At 44.3% G+C, this 24,132-nt stretch overlaps 13 non-coding genes across 13 annotated transcripts; 5 read left to right on the top strand and 8 right to left on the bottom strand.

The window, feature by feature from the left end:
• Positions 1 to 1,634: 1,634 nt before the first annotated feature.
• On the top strand, positions 1,635 to 1,706 carry trnad-guc (transfer RNA aspartic acid (anticodon GUC)). Its single transcript has one exon. It is a non-coding gene; the product is annotated as a tRNA-Asp (tRNA).
• Positions 1,707 to 2,525: 819 nt separating this feature from the next.
• On the bottom strand, positions 2,526 to 2,608 carry trnal-aag (transfer RNA leucine (anticodon AAG)). The gene has a single exon. It is a non-coding gene; the product is annotated as a tRNA-Leu (tRNA).
• A 1,891-nt stretch (positions 2,609 to 4,499) lies between these two features.
• trnad-guc (transfer RNA aspartic acid (anticodon GUC)) lies at positions 4,500 to 4,571 on the top strand. The gene has a single exon. It is a non-coding gene; the product is annotated as a tRNA-Asp (tRNA).
• An 819-nt stretch (positions 4,572 to 5,390) lies between these two features.
• trnal-aag (transfer RNA leucine (anticodon AAG)) lies at positions 5,391 to 5,473 on the bottom strand. The gene has a single exon. It is a non-coding gene; the product is annotated as a tRNA-Leu (tRNA).
• Positions 5,474 to 8,256: 2,783 nt separating this feature from the next.
• Positions 8,257 to 8,339, bottom strand: trnal-aag (transfer RNA leucine (anticodon AAG)). The gene has a single exon. It is a non-coding gene; the product is annotated as a tRNA-Leu (tRNA).
• A 2,201-nt stretch (positions 8,340 to 10,540) lies between these two features.
• On the top strand, positions 10,541 to 10,612 carry trnad-guc (transfer RNA aspartic acid (anticodon GUC)). Its single transcript has one exon. It is a non-coding gene; the product is annotated as a tRNA-Asp (tRNA).
• An 819-nt stretch (positions 10,613 to 11,431) lies between these two features.
• On the bottom strand, positions 11,432 to 11,514 carry trnal-aag (transfer RNA leucine (anticodon AAG)). Its single transcript has one exon. It is a non-coding gene; the product is annotated as a tRNA-Leu (tRNA).
• A 2,783-nt stretch (positions 11,515 to 14,297) lies between these two features.
• trnal-aag (transfer RNA leucine (anticodon AAG)) lies at positions 14,298 to 14,380 on the bottom strand. Its single transcript has one exon. It is a non-coding gene; the product is annotated as a tRNA-Leu (tRNA).
• A 3,093-nt stretch (positions 14,381 to 17,473) lies between these two features.
• Positions 17,474 to 17,556, bottom strand: trnal-aag (transfer RNA leucine (anticodon AAG)). Its single transcript has one exon. It is a non-coding gene; the product is annotated as a tRNA-Leu (tRNA).
• A 2,201-nt stretch (positions 17,557 to 19,757) lies between these two features.
• On the top strand, positions 19,758 to 19,829 carry trnad-guc (transfer RNA aspartic acid (anticodon GUC)). Its single transcript has one exon. It is a non-coding gene; the product is annotated as a tRNA-Asp (tRNA).
• Positions 19,830 to 20,648: 819 nt separating this feature from the next.
• trnal-aag (transfer RNA leucine (anticodon AAG)) lies at positions 20,649 to 20,731 on the bottom strand. The gene has a single exon. It is a non-coding gene; the product is annotated as a tRNA-Leu (tRNA).
• Positions 20,732 to 22,621: 1,890 nt separating this feature from the next.
• trnad-guc (transfer RNA aspartic acid (anticodon GUC)) lies at positions 22,622 to 22,693 on the top strand. The gene has a single exon. It is a non-coding gene; the product is annotated as a tRNA-Asp (tRNA).
• An 819-nt stretch (positions 22,694 to 23,512) lies between these two features.
• On the bottom strand, positions 23,513 to 23,595 carry trnal-aag (transfer RNA leucine (anticodon AAG)). Its single transcript has one exon. It is a non-coding gene; the product is annotated as a tRNA-Leu (tRNA).
• Between the last annotated feature and the right edge of the window lie 537 nt (positions 23,596 to 24,132).

Raw genomic sequence — 24,132 nt, 5'->3', positions numbered from 1 at the left:
TGCCATTGAAAATCATTCTCTTGGAGAAGGTTGCTTTGTCAGAAGTGGGATTTGAACCCACACCTCCAGGGGGGGAGGAGTGTCGGCGGGCCCAGGGATCATTCGAGTGACTATGTGGGTCTACGTGCTGTTCATGTGTCTTGGCTGTTGTTTAAGTTGTTTAATAACCACAATAATGTCACGTGTACATAAAATAATTTGAGAAATTAAAAAGGGGGAAAAAGAGAGCAAAGTGAGGAAAGGTGTGACAGATGAGGTCCCCCAGCAGTCTAAGCCTATAGCAGCTTGGGCAACATGGGATGTTTCAGGATTACCTGAGCCATCCCTAACTATAAGCTTTATCAAAAAGCATTTGGAAGCAAGAACTCTTCAGATGTAAAACGGCCGAAATAATCTTTAAACTAGACGATACAGTGCCAGTTTAGCAATACAACGTAGCATAGCCAAGCAAGGAGGGAACTTGGGTTGCCTTGCCTGTGAAAATCATTCTGTTGGAGAAGTTTGTATTGTCAGAAGTGGAATTTGAACCCCGCCTCCAAGGGAAACTGCGGTCTTAACGCAGCACTTTAAAGGCCAAGCGTCGTTGCCGTGATGGCTCGAGCGAGCGGTGTTGATGACTTCAAACGGTCGTCCCGACCATATATTGTGGCTGGAGTCAATGCGACAGTCGTTGCAGTCTTTTCAGTCACAGAGGTGTCGCTGCTACGGGAAGGTTACCGCTAACAACTCCACAACGAGTAAAATGGAGAAGAAAACAATGCCCCCGTCAAGAGCAGGAAGAGTAGCACTGTCATTAATGATCAGCATTCTCACCTCTGCTTACATAATAGCTGATGAGCCTCCAGAATTTGGAATTTCAAGAGGCATGATGATGCCCATCTCACCTCCAAATTCCTAAGCATTCTCACCTCTACTTACATAATAGCTGATCAGCCTCCAGAAGTTGAAATTTCAATAGGCATGATGATGCCCATCTCACCTCCAAATTCCTGAGCATTCTCACCTATTACTTACATAATAGCTGAGACTGCAGAAGTTGAAATTTCAATAGGTGTGTTATCACCATTATAGTCTGATGTGGTACTTAGAATACTGTTTTGATATTCTCACCCATCTTAGGCCTAAATGTGAATAGCCCCCCTTCAAATAGCCTGATATGAATCCAGTTTGCTTCGGTCAAAAGCCCTGTCCTGTTGTCCTATGATACGGTACCGGGGGTTTGAAAAATCTGCATAAGGGTCCAAAGTAGAATCTATTTACAACCTATCAACACTGCAAAGGGAAAAAAAAAGTCTAGCTTCTTCTGGAGCAAACATTCTACTTTTTATTGTTTTGATGATGCGGAGTGTCCTACATCTACCACAAGGCAGAATTTCTGGGTGTTGCCACCAAGATTCAAGCGTTTATTGTCATTTATACAGTGCATGTTAGAAACACATTCCTGTACAATGAGATTCTTGTTGAGCCCTTTTCACCACTTGCATGCTGCAGATCATGCCTAGTTTCTTCTCAATTGCTTTGCGTGATTCAAAACATTCCTTTAAAAGGCACCTCAAATGGGACACAAAACTCTTATTTCGCTCCTTGGCTACTGTAGTCTTTTCAAATGACGACTGTATCTGTGCTATCGAAATTCCTCGTTAGTATAATGGTCAGTATCTCCGCCTGTCACGCGGAAGATCGGGGTTCGATTCCCCGACGGGGAGAGCTAGGATTTTTATCACATGCCTCCCACCAAGTATAATCTAATTCACCCACCCTCAGCCAAGTTCCCTCTGGCAAACAGTCACCTCCCTTACAAATCACTCAAGACCAGCAGCTCTTACACCAGCCTTCAATACATGCTGTCATCTCATATTCAACTATCTTACACTTGTTTGCTTTTATCAAAGCACTTTGGAAGGCATTTCACTTGGCACCAAATGTATTGCCACCACGAGAAGCCTGGCCTGCAGGGACTATCTTCCCCCTAACCTCTCCTTCATACCACTCTTCCATAAAGCTCACTTCCAAGTACCTTGTCCAACAACAGAAAACCGGTTGTTTCATTCTTGTCTTGTCCAAAGCCAACAAGGACTTCCCCCTAACCTCTCCTTCATACCACTCTTCCATAAAGCTCACTTCCAAGTACTTTGTCCAACAACAGAAATCCTGTGGTTTCATTCTTGTCTTGTCCAAAGCCAACAATGACTTTGCATACCAGGGACGATCTGTCGAGGTCTTTTGTCACGACCAGTGTTTTGTTTTCAGACGATTTTTCCACAAAAATGACAGAAAAACAGGAGGTTTTACGGTGGTGTTGAGTACATGCCAAAATGTTAATATGTAACAATAACTTGAGTTGTGGACAAAGGATTCTCATGCACCAAGCCCCTTCCCTGCGATTCAGAGCGGTCCTAAGACATCAGAGTAACATGACGGCACAAAGAATGTTGCTGTAAACTAGATGATATAGCGCTAGCCACGCATGGAGTAAATGTGGTTTGCCTTGCCAGTGAAAACCATAATCCAGGAGAAGTGTGAAATGTCAGAAGTGGGATTTGAACCCACGCCTCCAGGGGAGACTGCGACCTTAACGCAGCGCCTTAGACCGCTCGGCCATCCTGACCATAAAAGGAATTCTTGCACAATAGTGTCGGCGGGCCCAGGGATCATTCCAGTGAATATGTGGATCTGCATGGTGTTCAAGTGTATTGGCTGTTGTTTAAGAGGACTCCTGAGGCAAACAAATAGTAGGCATAGCATTTGGAAGCAAGAACTCTTCAGATGTAAAACGGCTGCAACAATCTTTAAACTGGACGACACAGTGCCAGAATAGCAATACAACATAGCATAGCCAAGCAAGGAGTGAAGTTTGGTTGCCTTGCCATTGAAAATCATTCTCTTGGAGAAGGTTGCTTTGTCAGAAGTGGGATTTGAACCCACGCCTCCAGGGGGGGAGGAGTGTCGGCGGGCCCAGGGATCATTCGAGTGACTATGTGGGTCTACGTGCTGTTCATGTGTCTTGGCTGTTGTTTAAGTTGTTTAATAACCACAATAATGTCACGTGTACATAAAATAATTTGAGAAATTAAAAAGGGGGAAAAAGAGAGCAAAGTGAGGAAAGGTGTGACAGATGAGGTCCCCCAGCAGTCTAAGCCTATAGCAGCTTGGGCAACATGGGATGTTTCAGGATTACCTGAGCCATCCCTAACTATAAGCTTTATCAAAAAGCATTTGGAAGCAAGAACTCTTCAGATGTAAAACGGCCGAAATAATCTTTAAACTAGACGATACAGTGCCAGTTTAGCAATACAACGTAGCATAGCCAAGCAAGGAGGGAACTTGGGTTGCCTTGCCTGTGAAAATCATTCTGTTGGAGAAGTTTGTATTGTCAGAAGTGGAATTTGAACCCCGCCTCCAAGGGAAACTGCGGTCTTAACGCAGCACTTTAAAGGCCAAGCGTCGTTGCCGTGATGGCTCGAGCGAGCGGTGTTGATGACTTCACGCGGTCGTCCCGACCATATATTGTGGCTGGAGTCAATGCGACAGTCGTTGCAGTCTTTTCAGTCACAGAGGTGTCGCTGCTACGGGAAGGTTACCGCTAACAACTCCACAACGAGTAAAATGGAGAAGAAAACAATGCCCCCGTCAAGAGCAGGAAGAGTAGCACTGTCATCAATGATCAGCATTCTCACCTCTGCTTACATAATAGCCGATGAGCCTCCAGAATTTGGAATTTCAAGAGGCATGATGATGCCCATCTCACCTCCAAATTCCTAAGCATTCTCACCTCTACTTACATAATAGCTGATCAGCCTCCAGAAGTTGAAATTTCAATAGGCATGATGATGCCCATCTCACCTCCAAATTCCTGAGCATTCTCACCTATTACTTACATAATAGCTGAGACTGCAGAAGTTGAAATTTCAATAGGTGTGTTATCACCATTATAGTCTGATGTGGTACTTAGAATACTGTTTTGATATTCTCACACATCTTAGGCCTAAATGTGAATAGCCCCCCTTCAAATAGCCTGATATGAATCCAGTTTGCTTCGGTCAAAAGCCCTGTCCTGTTGTCCTATGATACGGTACCGGGGGTTTGAAAAATCTGCATAAGGGTCCAAAGTAGAATCTATTTACAACCTATCAACACTGCAAAGGGAAAAAAAAAAGTCTAGCTTCTTCTGGAGCAAACATTCTACTTTTTATTGTTTTGATGATGCGGAGTGTCCTACATCTACCACAAGGCAGAATTTCTGGGTGTTGCCACCAAGATTCAAGCGTTTATTGTCATTTATACAGTGCATGTTAGAAACACATTCCTGTACAATGAGATTCTTGTTGAGCCCTTTTCACCACTTGCATGCTGCAGATCATGCCTAGTTTCTTCTCAATTGCTTTGCGTGATTCAAAACATTCCTTTAAAAGGCACCTCAAATGGGACACAAAACTCTTATTTCGCTCCTTGGCTACTGTAGTCTTTTCAAATGACGACTGTATCTGTGCTATCGAAATTCCTCGTTAGTATAATGGTCAGTATCTCCGCCTGTCACGCGGAAGATCGGGGTTCGATTCCCCGACGGGGAGAGCTAGGACTTTTATCGCATGCCTCCCACCAAGTATAATCTAATTCACCCACCATCAGCCAAGTTCCCTCTTGCAAACAGTCACCTCCCTTACAAATCACTCAAGACCAGCAGCTCTTACACCAGCCTTCAATACATGCTGTCATCTCATATTCAACTATCTTACACTTGTTTGCTTTTATCAAAGCACTTTGGAAGGCATTTCACTTGGCACCAAATGTATTGCCACCACGAGAAGCCTGGCCTGCAGGGACTATCTTCCACCTAACCTCTCCTTCATACCACTCTTCCATAAAGCTCACTTCCAAGTACCTTGTCCAACAACAGAAAACCGGTTGTTTCATTCTTGTCTAGTCCAAAGCCAACAAGGACTTCCCCCTAACCTCTCCTTCATACCACTCTTCCATAAAGCTCACTTCCAAGTACTTTGTCCAACAACAGAAATCCTGTGGTTTCATTCTTGTCTTGTCCAAAGCCAACAATGACTTTGCATACCAGGGACGATCTGTCGAGGTCTTTTGTCACGACCAGTGTTTTGTTTTCAGACGATTTTTCCACAAAAATGACAGAAAAACAGGAGGTTTTACGGTGGTGTTGAGTACATGCCAAAATGTTAATATGTAACAATAACTTGAGTTGTGGACAAAGGATTCTCATGCACCAAGCCCCTTCCCTGCGATTCAGAGCGGTCCTAAGACATCAGAGTAACATGACGGCACAAAGAATGTTGCTGTAAACTAGATGATATAGCGCTAGCCACACATGGAATAAATGTGGTTTGCCTTGCCAGTGAAAACCATTCTCCAGGAGAAGTGTGAAATGTCAGAAGTGGGATTTGAACCCACGCCTCCAGGGGAGACTGCGACCTTAACGCAGCGCTTTAGACCGCTCGGCCATCCTGACCATAAAAGGAATTCTTGCACAATAGTGTCGGTGGGCCCAGGGATCATTCGAGTGACTATGTGGGTCTACGTGCTGTTCAAGTGTATTGGCTTTTGTTTAAGAGGACTCCTGAGGCAAACAAATAGTAGGCATAGCATTTGGAAGCAAGAACTCTTCAGATGTAAAACGGCTGCAACAATGTTTAAACTGGACGACACAGTGCCAGAATAGCAATACAACATAGCATAGCCAAGCAAGGAGTGAAGTTTGGTTGCCTTGCCATTGAAAACAACTCTCTTGGAGAAGGTTGCTTTGTCAGAAGTGGGATTTGAACCCACGCCTCCAGGGGGGGAGGAGTGTCGGCGGGCCCAGGGATCATTCGAGTGACTATGTGGGTCTACGTGCTGTTCATGTGTCTTGGCTGTTGTTTAAGTTGTTTAATAACCACAATAATGTCACGTGTACATAAAATAATTTGAGAAATTAAAAAGGGGGAAAAAGAGAGCAAAGTGAGGAAAGGTGTGACAGATGAGGTCCCCCAGCAGTCTAAGCCTATAGCAGCTTGGGCAACATGGGATGTTTCAGGATTACCTGAGCCATCCCTAACTATAAGCTTTATCAAAAAGCATTTGTAAGCAAGAACTCTTCAGATGTAAAACGGCCGAAATAATCTTTAAACTAGACGATACAGTGCCAGTTTAGCAATACAACGTAGCATAGCCAAGCAAGGAGGGAACTTGGGTTGCCTTGCCTGTGAAAATCATTCTGTTGGAGAAGTTTGTATTGTCAGAAGTGGAATTTGAACCCCGCCTCCAAGGGAAACTGCGGTCTTAACGCAGCACTTTAAAGGCCAAGCGTCGTTGCCGTGATGGCTCGAGCGAGCGGTGTTGATGACTTCACGCGGTCGTCCCGACCATATATTGTGGCTGGAGTCAATGCGACAGTCGTTGCAGTCTTTTCAGTCACAGAGGTGTCGCTGCTACGGGAAGGTTACCGCTAACAACTCCACAACGAGTAAAATGGAGAAGAAAACAATGCGCCCGTCAAGAGCAGGAAGAGTAGCACTGTCATCAATGATCAGCATTCTCACCTCTGCTTACATAATAGCTGATGAGCCTCCAGAATTTGGAATTTCAAGAGGCATGATGATGCCCATCTCACCTCCAATTTCCTAAGCATTCTCACCTCTACTTACATAATAGCTGATCAGCCTCCAGAAGTTGAAATTTCAATTGGCATGATGATGCCCATCTCACCTCCAAATTCCTGAGCATTCTCACCTATTACTTACATAATAGCTGAGACTGCAGAAGTTGAAATTTCAATAGGTGTGTTATCACCATTATAGTCTGATGTGGTACTTAGAATACTGTTTTGATATTCTCACACATCTTAGGCCTAAATGTGAATAGCCCCCCTTCAAATAGCCTGATATGAATCCAGTTTGCTTCGGTCAAAAGCCCTGTCCTGTTGTCCTATGATACGGTACCGGGGGTTTGAAAAATCTGCATAAGGGTCCAAAGTAGAATCTATTTACAACCTATCAACACTGCAAAGGGAAAAAAAAAGTCTAGCTTCTTCTGGAGCAAACATTCTACTTTTTATTGTTTTGATGATGCGGAGTGTCCTACATCTACCACAAGGCAGAATTTCTGGGTGTTGCCACCAAGATTCAAGCGTTTATTGTCATTTATACAGTGCATGTTAGAAACACATTCCTGTACAATGAGATTCTTGTTGAGCCCTTTTCACCACTTGCATGCTGCAGATCATGCCTAGTTTCTTCTCAATTGCTTTGCGTGATTCAAAACATTCCTTTAAAAGGCACCTCAAATGGGACACAAAACTCTTATTTCGCTCCTTGGCTACTGTAGTCTTTTCAAATGACGACTGTATCTGTGCTATCGAAATTCCTCGTTAGTATAATGGTCAGTATCTCCGCCTGTCACGCGGAAGATTGGGGTTCGATTCCCCGACGGGGAGAGCTAGGACTTTTATCGCATGCCTCCCACCAAGTATAATCTAATTCACCCACCATTAGCCAAGTTCCCTCTTGCAAACAGTCATCTCCCTTACAAATCACTCAAGACCAGCAGCTCTTACACCAGCCTTCAATACATGCTGTCATCTCATATTCAACTATCTTACACTTGTTTGCTTTTATCAAAGCACTTTGGAAGCATTTCACTTGGCACCACATGTATTGCCACCACGAGAAGCCTGGCCTGCAGGGACCTCTATCTTCCCCCTAACCTCTCCTTCATACCACTCTTCCATAAAGCTCACTTCCAAGTACCTTGTCCAACAACAGAAAACCTGTTGTTTCATTCTTGTCTTGTCCAAAGCCAACAAGGACTTCCCCCTAACCTCTCCTTCATACCACTCTTCCATAAAGCTCACTTCCAAGTACTTTGTCCAACAACAGAAATCCTGTGGTTTCATTCTTGTCTTGTCCAAAGCCAACAATGACTTTGCATACCAGGGACGATCTGTCGAGGTCTTTTGTCACGACCAGTGTTTTGTTTTCAGACGATTTTTCCACAAAAATGACAGAAAAACAGGAGGTTTTACGGTGGTGTTGAGTACATGCCAAAATGTTAATATGTAACAATAACTTGAGTTGTGGACAAAGGATTCTCATGCACCAAGCCCCTTCCCTGCGATTCAGAGCGGTCCTAAGACATCAGAGTAACATGACGGCACAAAGAATGTTGCTGTAAACTAGATGATATAGCGCTAGCCACACATGGAATAAATGTGGTTTGCCTTGCCAGTGAAAACCATTCTCCAGGAGAAGTGTGAAATGTCAGAAGTGGGTTTTGAACCCACGCCTCCAGGGGAGACTGCGACCTTAACGCAGCGCCTTAGACCGCTCGGCCATCCTGACCATAAAAGGAATTCTTGCACAATAGTGTCGGCGGGCCCAGGGATCATTCCAGTGAATATGTGGATCTGCATGGTGTTCAAGTGTATTGGCTGTTGTTTAAGAGGACTCCTGAGGCAAACAAATAGTAGGCATAGCATTTGGAAGCAAGAACTCTTCAGATGTAAAACGGCTGCAACAATCTTTAAACTGGACGACACAGTGCCAGAATAGCAATACAACATAGCATAGCCAAGCAAGGAGTGAAGTTTGGTTGCCTTGCCATTGAAAATCATTCTCTTGGAGAAGGTTGCTTTGTCAGAAGTGGGATTTGAACCCACGCCTCCAGGGGGGGAGGAGTGTCGGCGGGCCAAGGGATTTTCGAGTGACTATGTGGGTCTACGTGCTGTTCAAGTGTATTGGCTGTTGTTTAAGAGGACTCCTGAGGCAAACAAATAGTAGGCATAGCATTTGGAAGCAAGAACTCTTCAGATGTAAAACGGCTGCAACAATCTTTAAACTGGACGACACAGTGCCAGAATAGCAATACAACATAGCATAGCCAAGCAAGGAGTGAAGTTTGGTTGCCTTGCCATTGAAAATCATTCTCTTGGAGAAGGTTGCTTTGTCAGAAGTGGGATTTGAACCCACGCCTCCAGGGGGGGAGGAGTGTCGGCGGGCCCAGGGATCATTCGAGTGACTATGTGGGTCTACATGCTGTTCATGTGTCTTGGCTGTTGTTTAAGTTGTTTAATAACCACAATAATGTCACGTGTACATAAAATAATTTGAGAAATTAAAAAGGGGGAAAAAGAGAGCAAAGTGAGGAAAGGTGTGACAGATGAGGTCCCCCAGCAGTCTAAGCCTATAGCAGCTTGGGCAACATGGGATGTTTCAGGATTACCTGAGCCATCCCTAACTATAAGCTTTATCAAAAAGCATTTGGAAGCAAGAACTCTTCAGATGTAAAACGGCCGAAATAATCTTTAAACTAGACGATACAGTGCCAGTTTAGCAATACAACGTAGCATAGCCAAGCAAGGAGGGAACTTGGGTTGCCTTGCCTGTGAAAATCATTCTGTTGGAGAAGTTTGTATTGTCAGAAGTGGAATTTGAACCCCGCCTCCAAGGGAAACTGCGGTCTTAACGCAGCACTTTAAAGGCCAAGCGTCGTTGCCGTGATGGCTCGAGCGAGCGGTGTTGATGACTTCACGCGGTCGTCCCGACCATATATTGTGGCTGGAGTCAATGCGACAGTCGTTGCAGTCTTTTCAGTCACAGAGGTGTCGCTGCTACGGGAAGGTTACCGCTAATAACTCCACAACGAGTAAAATGGAGAAGAAAACAATGCGCCCGTCAAGAGCAGGAAGAGTAGCACTGTCATCAATGATCAGCATTCTCACCTCTGCTTACATAATAGCTGATGAGCCTCCAGAATTTGGAATTTCAAGAGGCATGATGATGCACATCTCACCTCCAAATTCCTAAGCATTCTCACCTCTACTTACATAATAGCTGATCAGCCTCCAGAAGTTGAAATTTCAATAGGCATGATGATGCCCATCTCACCTCCAAATTCCTGAGCATTCTCACCTATTACTTACATAATAGCTGAGACTGCAGAAGTTGAAATTTCAATAGGTGTGTTATCACCATTATAGTCTGATGTGGTACTTAGAATACTGTTTTGATATTCTCACACATCTTAGGCCTAAATGTGAATAGCCCCCCTTCAAATAGCCTGATATGAATCCAGTTTGCTTCGGTCAAAAGCCCTGTCCTGTTGTCCTATGATACGGTACCGGGGGTTTGAAAAATCTGCATAAGGGTCCAAAGTAGAATCTATTTACAACCTATCAACACTGCAAAGGGAAAAAAAAAAGTCTAGCTTCTTCTGGAGCAAACATTCTACTTTTTATTGTTTTGATGATGCGGAGTGTCCTACATCTACCACAAGGCAGAATTTCTGGGTGTTGCCACCAAGATTCAAGCGTTTATTGTCATTTATACAGTGCATGTTAGAAACACATTCCTGTACAATGAGATTCTTGTTGAGCCCTTTTCACCACTTGCATGCTGCAGATCATGCCTAGTTTCTTCTCAATTGCTTTGCGTGATTCAAAACATTCCTTTAAAAGGCACCTCAAATGGGACACAAAACTCTTATTTCGCTCCTTGGCTACGGTAGTCTTTTCAAATGACGACTGTATCTGTGCTATCGAAATTCCTCGTTAGTATAATGGTCAGTATCTCCGCCTGTCACGCGGAAGATCGGGGTTCGATTCCCCGACGGGGAGAGCTAGGACTTTTATCGCATGCCTCCCACCAAGTATAATCTAATTCACCCACCATCAGCCAAGTTCCCTCTTGCAAACAGTCACCTCCCTTACAAATCACTCAAGACCAGCAGCTCTTACACCAGCCTTCAATACATGCTGTCATCTCATATTCAACTATCTTACACTTGTTTGCTTTTATCAAAGCACTTTGGAAGGCATTTCACTTGGCACCAAATGTATTGCCACCACGAGAAGCCTGGCCTGCAGGGACTATCTTCCACCTAACCTCTCCTTCATACCACTCTTCCATAAAGCTCACTTCCAAGTACCTTGTCCAACAACAGAAAACCGGTTGTTTCATTCTTGTCTAGTCCAAAGCCAACAAGGACTTCCCCCTAACCTCTCCTTCATACCACTCTTCCATAAAGCTCACTTCCAAGTACTTTGTCCAACAACAGAAATCCTGTGGTTTCATTCTTGTCTTGTCCAAAGCCAACAATGACTTTGCATACCAGGGACGATCTGTCGAGGTCTTTTGTCACGACCAGTGTTTTGTTTTCAGACGATTTTTCCACAAAAATGACAGAAAAACAGGAGGTTTTACGGTGGTGTTGAGTACATGCCAAAATGTTAATATGTAACAATAACTTGAGTTGTGGACAAAGGATTCTCATGCACCAAGCCCCTTCCCTGCGATTCAGAGCGGTCCTAAGACATCAGAGTAACATGACGGCACAAAGAATGTTGCTGTAAACTAGATGATATAGCGCTAGCCACACATGGAATAAATGTGGTTTGCCTTGCCAGTGAAAACCATTCTCCAGGAGAAGTGTGAAATGTCAGAAGTGGGATTTGAACCCACGCCTCCAGGGGAGACTGCGACCTTAACGCAGCGCTTTAGACCGCTCGGCCATCCTGACCATAAAAGGAATTCTTGCACAATAGTGTCGGTGGGCCCAGGGATCATTCGAGTGACTATGTGGGTCTACGTGCTGTTCAAGTGTATTGGCTTTTGTTTAAGAGGACTCCTGAGGCAAACAAATAGTAGGCATAGCATTTGGAAGCAAGAACTCTTCAGATGTAAAACGGCTGCAACAATGTTTAAACTGGACGACACAGTGCCAGAATAGCAATACAACATAGCATAGCCAAGCAAGGAGTGAAGTTTGGTTGCCTTGCCATTGAAAACAACTCTCTTGGAGAAGGTTGCTTTGTCAGAAGTGGGATTTGAACCCACGCCTCCAGGGGGGGAGGAGTGTCGGCGGGCCCAGGGATCATTCGAGTGACTATGTGGGTCTACGTGCTGTTCATGTGTCTTGGCTGTTGTTTAAGTTGTTTAATAACCACAATAATGTCACGTGTACATAAAATAATTTGAGAAATTAAAAAGGGGGAAAAAGAGAGCAAAGTGAGGAAAGGTGTGACAGATGAGGTCCCCCAGCAGTCTAAGCCTATAGCAGCTTGGGCAACATGGGATGTTTCAGGATTACCTGAGCCATCCCTAACTATAAGCTTTATCAAAAAGCATTTGTAAGCAAGAACTCTTCAGATGTAAAACGGCCGAAATAATCTTTAAACTAGACGATACAGTGCCAGTTTAGCAATACAACGTAGCATAGCCAAGCAAGGAGGGAACTTGGGTTGCCTTGCCTGTGAAAATCATTCTGTTGGAGAAGTTTGTATTGTCAGAAGTGGAATTTGAACCCCGCCTCCAAGGGAAACTGCGGTCTTAACGCAGCACTTTAAAGGCCAAGCGTCGTTGCCGTGATGGCTCGAGCGAGCGGTGTTGATGACTTCACGCGGTCGTCCCGACCATATATTGTGGCTGGAGTCAATGCGACAGTCGTTGCAGTCTTTTCAGTCACAGAGGTGTCGCTGCTACGGGAAGGTTACCGCTAACAACTCCACAACGAGTAAAATGGAGAAGAAAACAATGCGCCCGTCAAGAGCAGGAAGAGTAGCACTGTCATCAATGATCAGCATTCTCACCTCTGCTTACATAATAGCTGATGAGCCTCCAGAATTTGGAATTTCAAGAGGCATGATGATGCCCATCTCACCTCCAATTTCCTAAGCATTCTCACCTCTACTTACATAATAGCTGATCAGCCTCCAGAAGTTGAAATTTCAATAGGCATGATGATGCCCATCTCACCTCCAAATTCCTGAGCATTCTCACCTATTACTTACATAATAGCTGAGACTGCAGAAGTTGAAATTTCAATAGGTGTGTTATCACCATTATAGTCTGATGTGGTACTTAGAATACTGTTTTGATATTCTCACACATCTTAGGCCTAAATGTGAATAGCCCCCCTTCAAATAGCCTGATATGAATCCAGTTTGCTTCGGTCAAAAGCCCTGTCCTGTTGTCCTATGATACGGTACCGGGGGTTTGAAAAATCTGCATAAGGGTCCAAAGTAGAATCTATTTACAACCTATCAACACTGCAAAGGGAAAAAAAAAGTCTAGCTTCTTCTGGAGCAAACATTCTACTTTTTATTGTTTTGATGATGCGGAGTGTCCTACATCTACCACAAGGCAGAATTTCTGGGTGTTGCCACCAAGATTCAAGCGTTTATTGTCATTTATACAGTGCATGTTAGAAACACATTCCTGTACAATGAGATTCTTGTTGAGCCCTTTTCACCACTTGCATGCTGCAGATCATGCCTAGTTTCTTCTCAATTGCTTTGCGTGATTCAAAACATTCCTTTAAAAGGCACCTCAAATGGGACACAAAACTCTTATTTCGCTCCTTGGCTACTGTAGTCTTTTCAAATGACGACTGTATCTGTGCTATCGAAATTCCTCGTTAGTATAATGGTCAGTATCTCCGCCTGTCACGCGGAAGATTGGGGTTCGATTCCCCGACGGGGAGAGCTAGGACTTTTATCGCATGCCTCCCACCAAGTATAATCTAATTCACCCACCATTAGCCAAGTTCCCTCTTGCAAACAGTCATCTCCCTTACAAATCACTCAAGACCAGCAGCTCTTACACCAGCCTTCAATACATGCTGTCATCTCATATTCAACTATCTTACACTTGTTTGCTTTTATCAAAGCACTTTGGAAGCATTTCACTTGGCACCACATGTATTGCCACCACGAGAAGCCTGGCCTGCAGGGACCTCTATCTTCCCCCTAACCTCTCCTTCATACCACTCTTCCATAAAGCTCACTTCCAAGTACCTTGTCCAACAACAGAAAACCTGTTGTTTCATTCTTGTCTTGTCCAAAGCCAACAAGGACTTCCCCCTAACCTCTCCTTCATACCACTCTTCCATAAAGCTCACTTCCAAGTACTTTGTCCAACAACAGAAATCCTGTGGTTTCATTCTTGTCTTGTCCAAAGCCAACAATGACTTTGCATACCAGGGACGATCTGTCGAGGTCTTTTGTCACGACCAGTGTTTTGTTTTCAGACGATTTTTCCACAAAAATGACAGAAAAACAGGAGGTTTTACGGTGGTGTTGAGTACATGCCAAAATGTTAATATGTAACAATAACATGAGTTGTGGACAAAGGATTCTCATGCACCAAGCCCCTTCCCTGCGATTCAGAGCGGTCCTAAGACATCAGAGTAACATGACGGCACAAAGAATGTTGCTGTAAACTAGATGATATAGCGCTAGCCACACATGGAATAAATGTGGTTTGCCTTGCCAGTGAAAACCATTCTCCAGGAGAAGTGTGAAATGTCAGAAGTGGGTTTTGAACCCACGCCTCCAGGGGAGACTGCGACCTTAACGCAGCGCCTTAGACCGCTCGGCCATCCTGACCATAAAAGGAATTCTTGCACAATAGTGTCGGCGGGCCCAGGGATCATTCCAGTGAATATGTGGATCTGCATGGTGTTCAAGTGTATTGGCTGTTGTTTAAGAGGACTCCTGAGGCAAACAAATAGTAGGCATAGCATTTGGAAGCAAGAACTCTTCAGATGTAAAACGGCTGCAACAATCTTTAAACTGGACGACACAGTGCCAGAATAGCAATACAACATAGCATAGCCAAGCAAGGAGTGAAGTTTGGTTGCCTTGCCATTGAAAATCATTCTCTTGGAGAAGGTTGCTTTGTCAGAAGTGGGATTTGAACCCACGCCTCCAGGGGGGGAGGAGTGTCGGCGGGCCAAGGGATTTTCGAGTGACTATGTGGGTCTACGTGCTGTTCAAGTGTATTGGCTGTTGTTTAAGAGGACTCCTGAGGCAAACAAATAGTAGGCATAGCATTTGGAAGCAAGAACTCTTCAGATGTAAAACGGCTGCAACAATCTTTAAACTGGACGACACAGTGCCAGAATAGCAATACAACATAGCATAGCCAAGCAAGGAGTGAAGTTTGGTTGCCTTGCCATTGAAAATCATTCTCTTGGAGAAGGTTGCTTTGTCAGAAGTGGGATTTGAACCCACGCCTCCAGGGGGGGAGGAGTGTCGGCGGGCCCAGGGATCATTCGAGTGACTATGTGGGTCTACATGCTGTTCATGTGTCTTGGCTGTTGTTTAAGTTGTTTAATAACCACAATAATGTCACGTGTACATAAAATAATTTGAGAAATTAAAAAGGGGGAAAAAGAGAGCAAAGTGAGGAAAGGTGTGACAGATGAGGTCCCCCAGCAGTCTAAGCCTATAGCAGCTTGGGCAACATGGGATGTTTCAGGATTACCTGAGCCATCCCTAACTATAAGCTTTATCAAAAAGCATTTGGAAGCAAGAACTCTTCAGATGTAAAACGGCCGAAATAATCTTTAAACTAGACGATACAGTGCCAGTTTAGCAATACAACGTAGCATAGCCAAGCAAGGAGGGAACTTGGGTTGCCTTGCCTGTGAAAATCATTCTGTTGGAGAAGTTTGTATTGTCAGAAGTGGAATTTGAACCCCGCCTCCAAGGGAAACTGCGGTCTTAACGCAGCACTTTAAAGGCCAAGCGTCGTTGCCGTGATGGCTCGAGCGAGCGGTGTTGATGACTTCACGCGGTCGTCCCGACCATATATTGTGGCTGGAGTCAATGCGACAGTCGTTGCAGTCTTTTCAGTCACAGAGGTGTCGCTGCTACGGGAAGGTTACCGCTAATAACTCCACAACGAGTAAAATGGAGAAGAAAACAATGCGCCCGTCAAGAGCAGGAAGAGTAGCACTGTCATCAATGATCAGCATTCTCACCTCTGCTTACATAATAGCTGATGAGCCTCCAGAATTTGGAATTTCAAGAGGCATGATGATGCACATCTCACCTCCAAATTCCTAAGCATTCTCACCTCTACTTACATAATAGCTGATCAGCCTCCAGAAGTTGAAATTTCAATAGGCATGATGATGCCCATCTCACCTCCAAATTCCTGAGCATTCTCACCTATTACTTACATAATAGCTGAGACTGCAGAAGTTGAAATTTCAATAGGTGTGTTATCACCATTATAGTCTGATGTGGTACTTAGAATACTGTTTTGATATTCTCACCCATCTTAGGCCTAAATGTGAATAGCCCCCCTTCAAATAGCCTGATATGAATCCAGTTTGCTTCGGTCAAAAGCCCTGTCCTGTTGTCCTATGATACGGTACCGAGGGTTTGAAAAATCTGCATAAGGGTCCAAAGTAGAATCTATTTACAACCTATCAACACTGCAAAGGGAAAAAAAAAGTCTAGCTTCTTCTGGAGCAAACATTCTACTTTTTATTGTTTTGATGATGCGGAGTGTCCTACATCTACCACAAGGCAGAATTTCTGGGTGTTGCCACCAAGATTCAAGCGTTTATTGTCATTTATACAGTGCATGTTAGAAACACATTCCTGTACAATGAGATTCTTGTTGAGCCCTTTTCACCACTTGCATGCTGCAGATCATGCCTAGTTTCTTCTCAATTGCTTTGCGTGATTCAAAACATTCCTTTAAAAGGCACCTCAAATGGGACACAAAACTCTTATTTTGCTCATTGGCTACTGTAGTCTTTTCAAATGACGACTGTATCTGTGCTATCGAAATTCCTCGTTAGTATAATGGTCAGTATCTCCGCCTGTCACGCGGAAGATTGGGGTTCGATTCCCCGACGGGGAGAGCTAGGACTTTTATCGCATGCCTCCCACCAAGTATAATCTAATTCACCCACCATTAGCCAAGTTCCCTCTTGCAAACAGTCATCTCCCTTACAAATCACTCAAGACCAGCAGCTCTTACACCAGCCTTCAATACATGCTGTCATCTCATATTCAACTATCTTACACTTGTTTGCTTTTATCAAAGCACTTTGGAAGCATTTCACTTGGCACCAAATGTATTGCCACCACGAGAAGCCTGGCCTGCAGGGACCTCTATCTTCCCCCTAACCTCTCCTTCATACCACTCTTCCATAAAGCTCACTTCCAAGTACCTTGTCCAACAACAGAAAACCTGTTGTTTCATTCTTGTCTTGTCCAAAGCCAACAAGGACTTCCCCCTAACCTCTCCTTCATACCACTCTTCCATAAAGCTCACTTCCAAGTACTTTGTCCAACAACAGAAATCCTGTGGTTTCATTCTTGTCTTGTCCAAAGCCAACAATGACTTTGCATACCAGGGACGATCTGTCGAGGTCTTTTGTCACGACCAGTGTTTTGTTTTCAGACGATTTTTCCACAAAAATGACAGAAAAACAGGAGGTTTTACGGTGGTGTTGAGTACATGCCAAAATGTTAATATGTAACAATAACTTGAGTTGTGGACAAAGGATTCTCATGCACCAAGCCCCTTCCCTGCGATTCAGAGCGGTCCTAAGACATCAGAGTAACATGACGGCACAAAGAATGTTGCTGTAAACTAGATGATATAGCGCTAGCCACACATGGAATAAATGTGGTTTGCCTTGCCAGTGAAAACCATTCTCCAGGAGAAGTGTGAAATGTCAGAAGTGGGATTTGAACCCACGCCTCCAGGGGAGACTGCGACCTTAACGCAGCGCCTTAGACCGCTCGGCCATCCTGACCATAAAAGGAATTCTTGCACAATAGTGTCGGCGGGCCCAGGGATCATTCCAGTGAATATGTGGATCTGCATGGTGTTCAAGTGTATTGGCTGTTGTTTAAGAGGACTCCTGAGGCAAACAAATAGTAGGCATAGCATTTGGAAGCAAGAACTCTTCAGATGTAAAACGGCTGCAACAATCTTTAAACTGGACGACACAGTGCCAGAATAGCAATACAACATAGCATAGCCAAGCAAGGAGTGAAGTTTGGTTGCCTTGCCATTGAAAATCATTCTCTTGGAGAAGGTTGCTTTGTCAGAAGTGGGATTTGAACCCACGCCTCCAGGGGGGGAGGAGTGTCGGCGGGCCAAGGGATTTTCGAGTGACTATGTGGGTCTACGTGCTGTTCAAGTGTATTGGCTGTTGTTTAAGAGGACTCCTGAGGCAAACAAATAGTAGGCATAGCATTTGGAAGCAAGAACTCTTCAGATGTAAAACGGCTGCAACAATCTTTAAACTGGACGACACAGTGCCAGAATAGCAATACAACATAGCATAGCCAAGCAAGGAGTGAAGTTTGGTTGCCTTGCCATTGAAAATCATTCTCTTGGAGAAGGTTGCTTTGTCAGAAGTGGGATTTGAACCCACGCCTCCAGGGGGGGAGGAGTGTCGGCGGGCCCAGGGATCATTCGAGTGACTATGTGGGTCTACGTGCTGTTCATGTGTCTTGGCTGTTGTTTAAGTTGTTTAATAACCACAATAATGTCACGTGTACATAAAATAATTTGAGAAATTAAAAAGGGGGAAAAAGAGAGCAAAGTGAGGAAAGGTGTGACAGATGAGGTCCCCCAGCAGTCTAAGCCTATAGCAGCTTGGGCAACATGGGATGTTTCAGGATTACCTGAGCCATCCCTAACTATAAGCTTTATCAAAAAGCATTTGGAAGCAAGAACTCTTCAGATGTAAAACGGCCGAAATAATCTTTAAACTAGACGATACAGTGCCAGTTTAGCAATACAACGTAGCATAGCCAAGCAAGGAGGGAACTTGGGTTGCCTTGCCTGTGAAAATCATTCTGTTGGAGAAGTTTGTATTGTCAGAAGTGGAATTTGAACCCCGCCTCCAAGGGAAACTGCGGTCTTAACGCAGCACTTTAAAGGCCAAGCGTCGTTGCCGTGATGGCTCGAGCGAGCGGTGTTGATGACTTCACGCGGTCGTCCCGACCATATATTGTGGCTGGAGTCAATGCGACAGTCGTTGCAGTCTTTTCAGTCACAGAGGTGTCGCTGCTACGGGAAGGTTACCGCTAACAACTCCACAACGAGTAAAATGGAGAAGAAAACAATGCCCCCGTCAAGAGCAGGAAGAGTAGCACTGTCATCAATGATCAGCATTCTCACCTCTGCTTACATAATAGCCGATGAGCCTCCAGAATTTGGAATTTCAAGAGGCATGATGATGCCCATCTCACCTCCAAATTCCTAAGCATTCTCACCTCTACTTACATAATAGCTGATCAGCCTCCAGAAGTTGAAATTTCAATAGGCATGATGATGCCCATCTCACCTCCAAATTCCTGAGCATTCTCACCTATTACTTACATAATAGCTGAGACTGCAGAAGTTGAAATTTCAATAGGTGTGTTATCACCATTATAGTCTGATGTGGTACTTAGAATACTGTTTTGATATTCTCACACATCTTAGGCCTAAATGTGAATAGCCCCCCTTCAAATAGCCTGATATGAATCCAGTTTGCTTCGGTCAAAAGCCCTGTCCTGTTGTCCTATGATACGGTACCGGGGGTTTGAAAAATCTGCATAAGGGTCCAAAGTAGAATCTATTTACAACCTATCAACACTGCAAAGGGAAAAAAAAAAGTCTAGCTTCTTCTGGAGCAAACATTCTACTTTTTATTGTTTTGATGATGCGGAGTGTCCTACATCTACCACAAGGCAGAATTTCTGGGTGTTGCCACCAAGATTCAAGCGTTTATTGTCATTTATACAGTGCATGTTAGAAACACATTCCTGTACAATGAGATTCTTGTTGAGCCCTTTTCACCACTTGCATGCTGCAGATCATGCCTAGTTTCTTCTCAATTGCTTTGCGTGATTCAAAACATTCCTTTAAAAGGCACCTCAAATGGGACACAAAACTCTTATTTCGCTCCTTGGCTACTGTAGTCTTTTCAAATGACGACTGTATCTGTGCTATCGAAATTCCTCGTTAGTATAATGGTCAGTATCTCCGCCTGTCACGCGGAAGATCGGGGTTCGATTCCCCGACGGGGAGAGCTAGGACTTTTATCGCATGCCTCCCACCAAGTATAATCTAATTCACCCACCATCAGCCAAGTTCCCTCTTGCAAACAGTCACCTCCCTTACAAATCACTCAAGACCAGCAGCTCTTACACCAGCCTTCAATACATGCTGTCATCTCATATTCAACTATCTTACACTTGTTTGCTTTTATCAAAGCACTTTGGAAGGCATTTCACTTGGCACCAAATGTATTGCCACCACGAGAAGCCTGGCCTGCAGGGACTATCTTCCACCTAACCTCTCCTTCATACCACTCTTCCATAAAGCTCACTTCCAAGTACCTTGTCCAACAACAGAAAACCGGTTGTTTCATTCTTGTCTAGTCCAAAGCCAACAAGGACTTCCCCCTAACCTCTCCTTCATACCACTCTTCCATAAAGCTCACTTCCAAGTACTTTGTCCAACAACAGAAATCCTGTGGTTTCATTCTTGTCTTGTCCAAAGCCAACAATGACTTTGCATACCAGGGACGATCTGTCGAGGTCTTTTGTCACGACCAGTGTTTTGTTTTCAGACGATTTTTCCACAAAAATGACAGAAAAACAGGAGGTTTTACGGTGGTGTTGAGTACATGCCAAAATGTTAATATGTAACAATAACTTGAGTTGTGGACAAAGGATTCTCATGCACCAAGCCCCTTCCCTGCGATTCAGAGCGGTCCTAAGACATCAGAGTAACATGACGGCACAAAGAATGTTGCTGTAAACTAGATGATATAGCGCTAGCCACACATGGAATAAATGTGGTTTGCCTTGCCAGTGAAAACCATTCTCCAGGAGAAGTGTGAAATGTCAGAAGTGGGATTTGAACCCACGCCTCCAGGGGAGACTGCGACCTTAACGCAGCGCTTTAGACCGCTCGGCCATCCTGACCATAAAAGGAATTCTTGCACAATAGTGTCGGTGGGCCCAGGGATCATTCGAGTGACTATGTGGGTCTACGTGCTGTTCAAGTGTATTGGCTTTTGTTTAAGAGGACTCCTGAGGCAAACAAATAGTAGGCATAGCATTTGGAAGCAAGAACTCTTCAGATGTAAAACGGCTGCAACAATGTTTAAACTGGACGACACAGTGCCAGAATAGCAATACAACATAGCATAGCCAAGCAAGGAGTGAAGTTTGGTTGCCTTGCCATTGAAAACAACTCTCTTGGAGAAGGTTGCTTTGTCAGAAGTGGGATTTGAACCCACGCCTCCAGGGGGGGAGGAGTGTCGGCGGGCCCAGGGATCATTCGAGTGACTATGTGGGTCTACGTGCTGTTCATGTGTCTTGGCTGTTGTTTAAGTTGTTTAATAACCACAATAATGTCACGTGTACATAAAATAATTTGAGAAATTAAAAAGGGGGAAAAAGAGAGCAAAGTGAGGAAAGGTGTGACAGATGAGGTCCCCCAGCAGTCTAAGCCTATAGCAGCTTGGGCAACATGGGATGTTTCAGGATTACCTGAGCCATCCCTAACTATAAGCTTTATCAAAAAGCATTTGTAAGCAAGAACTCTTCAGATGTAAAACGGCCGAAATAATCTTTAAACTAGACGATACAGTGCCAGTTTAGCAATACAACGTAGCATAGCCAAGCAAGGAGGGAACTTGGGTTGCCTTGCCTGTGAAAATCATTCTGTTGGAGAAGTTTGTATTGTCAGAAGTGGAATTTGAACCCCGCCTCCAAGGGAAACTGCGGTCTTAACGCAGCACTTTAAAGGCCAAGCGTCGTTGCCGTGATGGCTCGAGCGAGCGGTGTTGATGACTTCACGCGGTCGTCCCGACCATATATTGTGGCTGGAGTCAATGCGACAGTCGTTGCAGTCTTTTCAGTCACAGAGGTGTCGCTGCTACGGGAAGGTTACCGCTAACAACTCCACAACGAGTAAAATGGAGAAGAAAACAATGCGCCCGTCAAGAGCAGGAAGAGTAGCACTGTCATCAATGATCAGCATTCTCACCTCTGCTTACATAATAGCTGATGAGCCTCCAGAATTTGGAATTTCAAGAGGCATGATGATGCCCATCTCACCTCCAATTTCCTAAGCATTCTCACCTCTACTTACATAATAGCTGATCAGCCTCCAGAAGTTGAAATTTCAATAGGCATGATGATGCCCATCTCACCTCCAAATTCCTGAGCATTCTCACCTATTACTTACATAATAGCTGAGACTGCAGAAGTTGAAATTTCAATAGGTGTGTTATCACCATTATAGTCTGATGTGGTACTTAGAATACTGTTTTGATATTCTCACACATCTTAGGCCTAAATGTGAATAGCCCCCCTTCAAATAGCCTGATATGAATCCAGTTTGCTTCGGTCAAAAGCCCTGTCCTGTTGTCCTATGATACGGTACCGGGGGTTTGAAAAATCTGCATAAGGGTCCAAAGTAGAATCTATTTACAACCTATCAACACTGCAAAGGGAAAAAAAAAGTCTAGCTTCTTCTGGAGCAAACATTCTACTTTTTATTGTTTTGATGATGCGGAGTGTCCTACATCTACCACAAGGCAGAATTTCTGGGTGTTGCCACCAAGATTCAAGCGTTTATTGTCATTTATACAGTGCATGTTAGAAACACATTCCTGTACAATGAGATTCTTGTTGAGCCCTTTTCACCACTTGCATGCTGCAGATCATGCCTAGTTTCTTCTCAATTGCTTTGCGTGATTCAAAACATTCCTTTAAAAGGCACCTCAAATGGGACACAAAACTCTTATTTCGCTCCTTGGCTACTGTAGTCTTTTCAAATGACGACTGTATCTGTGCTATCGAAATTCCTCGTTAGTATAATGGTCAGTATCTCCGCCTGTCACGCGGAAGATCGGGGTTCGATTCCCCGACGGGGAGAGCTAGGACTTTTATCGCATGCCTCCCACCAAGTATAATCTAATTCACCCACCATCAGCCAAGTTCCCTCTTGCAAACAGTCACCTCCCTTACAAATCACTCAAGACCAGCAGCTCTTACACCAGCCTTCAATACATGCTGTCATCTCATATTCAACTATCTTACACTTGTTTGCTTTTATCAAAGCACTTTGGAAGGCATTTCACTTGGCACCAAATGTATTGCCACCACGAGAAGCCTGGCCTGCAGGGACTATCTTCCACCTAACCTCTCCTTCATACCACTCTTCCATAAAGCTCACTTCCAAGTACCTTGTCCAACAACAGAAAACCGGTTGTTTCATTCTTGTCTAGTCCAAAGCCAACAAGGACTTCCCCCTAACCTCTCCTTCATACCACTCTTCCATAAAGCTCACTTCCAAGTACTTTGTCCAACAACAGAAATCCTGTGGTTTCATTCTTGTCTTGTCCAAAGCCAACAATGACTTTGCATACCAGGGACGATCTGTCGAGGTCTTTTGTCACGACCAGTGTTTTGTTTTCAGACGATTTTTCCACAAAAATGACAGAAAAACAGGAGGTTTTACGGTGGTGTTGAGTACATGCCAAAATGTTAATATGTAACAATAACTTGAGTTGTGGACAAAGGATTCTCATGCACCAAGCCCCTTCCCTGCGATTCAGAGCGGTCCTAAGACATCAGAGTAACATGACGGCACAAAGAATGTTGCTGTAAACTAGATGATATAGCGCTAGCCACACATGGAATAAATGTGGTTTGCCTTGCCAGTGAAAACCATTCTCCAGGAGAAGTGTGAAATGTCAGAAGTGGGATTTGAACCCACGCCTCCAGGGGAGACTGCGACCTTAACGCAGCGCTTTAGACCGCTCGGCCATCCTGACCATAAAAGGAATTCTTGCACAATAGTGTCGGTGGGCCCAGGGATCATTCGAGTGACTATGTGGGTCTACGTGCTGTTCAAGTGTATTGGCTTTTGTTTAAGAGGACTCCTGAGGCAAACAAATAGTAGGCATAGCATTTGGAAGCAAGAACTCTTCAGATGTAAAACGGCTGCAACAATGTTTAAACTGGACGACACAGTGCCAGAATAGCAATACAACATAGCATAGCCAAGCAAGGAGTGAAGTTTGGTTGCCTTGCCATTGAAAACAACTCTCTTGGAGAAGGTTGCTTTGTCAGAAGTGGGATTTGAACCCACGCCTCCAGGGGGGGAGGAGTGTCGGCGGGCCCAGGGATCATTCGAGTGACTATGTGGGTCTACGTGCTGTTCATGTGTCTTGGCTGTTGTTTAAGTTGTTTAATAACCACAATAATGTCACGTGTACATAAAATAATTTGAGAAATTAAAAAGGGGGAAAAAGAGAGCAAAGTGAGGAAAGGTGTGACAGATGAGGTCCCCCAGCAGTCTAAGCCTATAG

This window comes from Leuresthes tenuis, unplaced genomic scaffold (assembly GCF_036924035.1).
Source record: "Leuresthes tenuis unplaced genomic scaffold, fLeuTen1.0.hap1 SCAF_9, whole genome shotgun sequence".
Classification (NCBI taxonomy): Eukaryota; Metazoa; Chordata; class Actinopteri; order Atheriniformes; family Atherinopsidae; genus Leuresthes; species Leuresthes tenuis.
The sequence above is the reverse complement of the archived record's forward strand: the minus strand, read 5'-3'. Positions and strand labels throughout refer to the sequence as shown.